Source organism: Melozone crissalis, unplaced genomic scaffold (genome assembly GCF_028551555.1).
Source record: "Melozone crissalis strain CALT ecotype California unplaced genomic scaffold, PUWL_Pcris_2 ptg000005l_1, whole genome shotgun sequence".
Lineage (NCBI taxonomy): Eukaryota > Metazoa > Chordata > Aves > Passeriformes > Passerellidae > Melozone > Melozone crissalis.
The window spans coordinates 68,706,501-68,712,500 of NW_026535783.1; positions in this window are offsets into that span (position 1 = coordinate 68,706,501).

A 6,000-nucleotide genomic window follows, 5' to 3' on the forward strand; every position below is an offset into this window, starting at 1 on the left:
TCAAATAGGAGATAAAAAGCTTTCATGGTTTTCTAAGTAGATTCCAAATGTGTAACTGTGTCTTTCAGCATTGCCAGAACATCATCTACACTCATTGTTGCAGACATCTTTTCATTAAAATACTTTCATTAGGATTTTTCCTGCTGAAGCTGAGACGTTTCAGCAACAAAGTGTAAGCAATGGTTATCTGCTGCTGTGGAATGCAACAGGTGGATCCGTGATTGGTCTCCTATGGATGTTTGGATTTACTGACCACTCACAGCAGAGCTGGGTCTCGCTCTCTGCCAGGAGACAGATCTTTGTTATTCATTCTTTTCTATTCTTAGCTTAGCTAGCCTTCTGAGAACTTTTCTGTCCATTTCTTTTTAGTATAGTCATATGTTATATATATATATCATAAAATAATAAATCAAGCCTTCTGATCATGGAATCAACATTCTCGTCTCTCTCTCATCCTGCAAACCCTTTTGACCACAGTCACAACTCATTAGCAAATTTCTCCCTAACAGCCTTTGATCCAGCTGTCATAGACCACAGCTTATAGATGTCTCCAGTTCATGTGGCTTATGTCTGCCCAGATGTAATTCTTCATTATATAGATCTACACATAGATATCATAGTCATTATCTCCTGTTTCTACCACTGCATTGGGAGTTATTTCCACAGGGATTCCAGTGGAGATTAATGAACTACACCTTTAATTCCAGGACACAGGTCTCAAACCCCTGCCTTATTGAATTCTGCTTATCTGTCTGTCTCTCTCTCAATCTCTATCTATCTATCTATCTATCTATCTATCTATCTATCTATCTCTATGTCTACAAATATATATCTATATATAATAGATATGTACACTGAGAATTTTTTTCCCCTTCAAATAGTGTAAATGACAAGCAGCTTGAAAAAAGACAATTTCACAACTTGGAACTATCCACAAAACAGTGATACAGATAGTCTAAGCCTTACAGCACATTAAGTTTGGGCTAATATCAAATGTAATTTATTGCTTTATTTGATTAGTTTAATTTCAGAATAATTTATTAAATAGCTAATGGTTGATGGATAATGGAATTCCTTGGAGGGATTTAATCTTCAAAATTCAAGTGTCTTTTTTTACTTTTAATTGAGAACAAACTGACACTGTTTTAGTACTTTATCTCAATACCCAATGTCTAGAATCCATTACTCATGTAAATATTTGCACACTTAAATTGATTCCTTCCTGTGATTCTGTATATTTTCCTGAAATTTACTCTTTAAAAAATGCTTTGATTCTTCAAAACGCAATACACATGTTATTTAATAAAATGTATTAACATGGTGGCAACTACAATGGAAGGTCAATTTTTGGGGTGAGTTCACACAATGTCTTCAGCTAATATTTTTATTAATTTTTTTAATTATTAATTAATGTGTTGAATTAACTTGTATAATTGGTGGTATTCTCCTAAAGTGTCAATGGTTCTGCTGTAAAAATGCTTAACTTGCCTAAAGGAATAAGTACAAGACAGGCTTTAAAAACCAATGAATCACACTGCCTCCACCCTTAAGCCATGCTAAATCAAGCACAGGAATACAGCGATACATTACATCTTTTCTCCTTGAAAAACAAAAAAACCAAACAAAAATTCAAAACCCAGCATATATTTTATTTTTGTCCTTCAGTGCATAAAGAGGGAACTGAATAATGTTTTGGCACAGAACAACTTTTGAACTGACTTCTCATGGGCAATTTAACTGCCCTTTAAGTGCAGTATTGTTTTTCAGGCTTAGCTACAGTTAATGTCATAATATGTCAGACAAATTATGAGAGTGAAATGGTTCAGAATTTAATGGAAGTCAAATTACTGTTATTTTCTTCTTTGAGAATATTTTATGAAAGCTCACTGACTTCACACACTACCTTAAGTCTAATTTGGAATATATATTTTTCAAAATTAAAACAATCTTCTCTCCAGACAACCACATTAGAACCTCATCTGCACATGTCGCAATACTGTCACCATGTACTGAATAATTTTCATCTTTATTTCGGATCATTTGGATTTGCAACTTCATTAAAGATATGCTGTGATTTTTACCCTATCTCTCAGTGGTAGAAAAGAGAAACTGTAATGTGTGAATTTCATGCTTCATAGGAATTCCTCCACAAGAGCAGGAAAATATAGGGGAAAGAGGAAAATGGTTAATCTGGCTTGCTCTGAAAATTATTTTTTCATAAAAAGCCCCAAAAAAACCAAATAAATACATTTAAAAATCTGTCTTGATGTTTCATACAAGCAAGAGTTTCAAGATTTTTGAGGCATATCAAAATTGCGCTTGCATAGAAAGGCAATTCCTATAGTCCACGTTCTATGAATTTGATACATCTACTATTTTTAAAGATTTGCATACCTTTACTGTACACTGTATGCAAACATATTTCTGTCTGAAAAAAAAAAAAGAATAAACATATCATAATCCCTCTCATGAAAACTTCAGTTTCACCAGAAACCTTTCTTTATACAAGAGGGAATTTCATTTCTTGTATATGTTAATACAACAGATTGCTGTTAACCCTGTTGCAAGTATAGCAAATCCTATTTCACATTTTCTTCAAATGGTGGGTAAGTTTCAATGCATATGAGAAAGTAATATTCAGACTTTCATGACATCATGATAAATTTTCATCAAACATTTGTAATCTAGACAGAAATTCGACTACTGACAGAAATTCCACTTAAATATATTCCTCTACAGACAGTTAATTCAAGTGAATAGAAAGGATTACATAAATAGTGTTTTCAGTGTCCCAACACAAGATGCAAAGCAGTGAAGCCATTATGTCCACTGCTTTATTGTATATTGTATATACTCATTGTACTGCTCCACTTCATCGCAGCCTAGTAATTCTAAAACTGAGACAACTCAAGAAGCAAAATATTATAACCAATGTATGTAATACTTCTCTTAATCACACAGATATATTGTGGCATTTCAACTTTTAAAATCAGTTAAGGATACATATTTAAAGTAGCTGCATTTCAGTAGAATTCTGAAAAATATTTTAAAACTAATTATTTTTATATATAATATAACTAAAACTAATTAGATCATGATTTGTAACTAGCTGATTACAATGCACACATTGTCTTTTAACTAAGAAACTTGAATTAAAAATGCTTCTGAAGTGTTGTTACTGAAGGATTTTCTAGTATACTGACTAGGACTTATTCAGTAAGTAGACGAACAAGAATGAATGCAATATTCATATATGTGCACAATAGTAAGTGTTGATACTTTGTAAGCAAAAAAACTCAAGAAACTGCAAATATCTATGGAACACTAATTTGGTCTTCATTTAATTCTCAGAGCAGTATTTTGCTTTGTAGGTCTCCTTCATGCTCATGACTGATATAAATTGTTACCCAGAGGAGCTTTGATAGCAGGCTTTTTGTCCTTTAATGGTTCTAGGCCTTGGGTAACACAAACTAGTAGAGGCTTTTCATTGTAGAATCAAATATTTAAGAATTTTAATGATCTCTTCTACATGGTCTTTATATGATACTTTGCTGCATCACATGGTTTCATATAGCTTTGCCAAACTTCTTTGAAATAAAGACTTTATTATGCTTATTTCTAATTACAATCTGAGACACAGAGATAAAGGTGAAAAATGCTAAATTTTTCAGCATATCCCTTCAGCGATGCAGGACTTGATTTTAGAGGCCACTCAGCATTTTTTAAATTGTAAAGATTAAAAAAACCTTAAAGTAAAGTTATTTCTCAACTGTTTTTAAAATCAGGTTCAAGGTCCCATATCAAACACTTAAAAAACTAGTACTATATAACTACAGACAACCATAGAAAAATTTTACTCTTTTCACACAGTGTGTGCAACAGGAAAACAGAATGTGATTCTCAAAGGTATTATTTATCTTTTTGAGATTTGTGAATAATCGATTATTTTTCAAAGTTCAATAAGAAAAATTTGAAAAATGTTTCTATGGATTAAACCAAAATTATTTTCCTATTTAGAAATAGGAAGAGATCTGTTTTCATGTATTAAAGGCACCTTGTATTTCAATTTTTTGAGTAAAAATAAAATCTTGCTAGTATCATTTACAATGTAAATGTGTTAGAAAATGTCTTGACAAAATCCCTTGGCAAAACATTTGCTGTTCTCCCTCCTTCCAAAGCAATTCGTGTTTTTGCAGGTTTATTTTAAACCAACACTTGTTATTCCATAATGGGGAGATCATTCATTCTTGTGTCAGTCTCCTCATTCTGTGGAGGAGAACTTTTAAGTTTTTTCAATAGTCAAAGGAAATGCATTATTCATCTCCTAGTCATCTAGTCTGTGAAACAATTCAGACAAGATCTTATGAAAAAATAAATTCTTTTGTTCAAGGTTGTTTCATTCTCATGTATTGAAGTTGCAAGGAAAGATCCATTTGCCATTTCCTAATTTTAGATATTTGATCAAAATTTATGTATGTATGCATAGCTTGTGCATGGGATTTTAAGATGGAAACTGATTTACAGTAATGGTAGGAAACAAAGCACAATGAAGTGAAAATATTTTTGGCTTGTTTCAAGACTGTGGAAAAGGAGCAGCTTAGAATTGTCTCCTGGCCTGTTTAATCCTAGCTGTCCATTCATTCTCACCACGATTAACATTTTAACTCAGCTTCTTTGCTTGGCTAGTCGTTCACTTAACAATGTCCAACCTGCTTCTCTACTTCCTGTCTGAATGAATGCAATATTCATATATGTACGTACACAATAGTAAGTGTTGATACTTTGTAACCAAAAACCTCAAGAATCTGCAAATATCTGTGGAACACTAATTAGGTCTTCATTTAATTCTTACCATCAGCTACACTGAGCGAACCCACTTCAGTAAATTTTCTTAACCAGCTGTCCTCCAGTTCCCCTTTACTGTCCTACTCTGACATGAGCTTTTCAAGCTTCTTGTTCTACTTGTGAAGATTCATTATACTGAAATTTACAGCCAAAGCCAAAGAATCTGCGTTCTTTCAGTTCTTAATGTATTTCAAAGCCTTACAAATTTGACAAATAAAAACTTTCACAAAGGTGGAGAAACATGCCCTACACAAAGGACATACATTTCAGAGTAGAAAATTCTTTTTTTATTTTCTTTTTTTCCCTTTTTCTTCCCTATTTTTCCTTTTTTTTTGGGGGGGGGAGGGGACATCTTACTTTTAATCTTGATTTCAGAAATAACTTTATTAATATAATTAAGTCTACATTTTCCAGGCTCTAGTGACTAGATTGATTGTTCACATGTAATTTAATTTTACCATAATACCTTTTCTCTAATACTCAGCATTTAACATTGGATTTATCCTCTTGTTAAGTTGTGTTTACATACATAGAACAAAAAATTCTCACCTCTAATGATTAAAGTCTGGCAAAATTTCATCAAGAGTAAACAGGGTTTTGTATTACAAAATGTCAATTACACATTATGATTAGCATTGCTAAGAATTCAATGTATTATAAAGAAGGTGCTAAAAGTTAAGGATCTTCAAAGTAAAATCCGGATTCGAATTTACTTTTATCCAGCAGAATTCTAATTCATCTAGTAAAACCTGCAATTTCTCAGCATGCCCACTAATAATTAAAGCTCAAGGAAGTAGAGCAGAAAAAACATTATACGGAATAGAAGACATCCAAATTCCCTGGGACCAAACCACAGAGTTATAATACTGATGTGGATCTAAGTGAAAAGAAAAAGTTTCTTTACAATAAAATATTTTTAGTAGCATTATAACGTGCTCAAACAAGAATTATACCATTAAAATAAAATTCTCAAAATTGACTTCACTTCTCTAAAGTGAAGAACCTAGTATTTAGTAAAGAGTTATCACCAAAAAAAAGGGCAAGTGATTCTAAGGCTGTACAATGAAGTAGATACGTGATGAAAGTCTGTGCATATAAAAATTAGTTACTTGAGTGAGAGTTATTTGGCAGCAAATGGAGCAAGAATTTAGATTA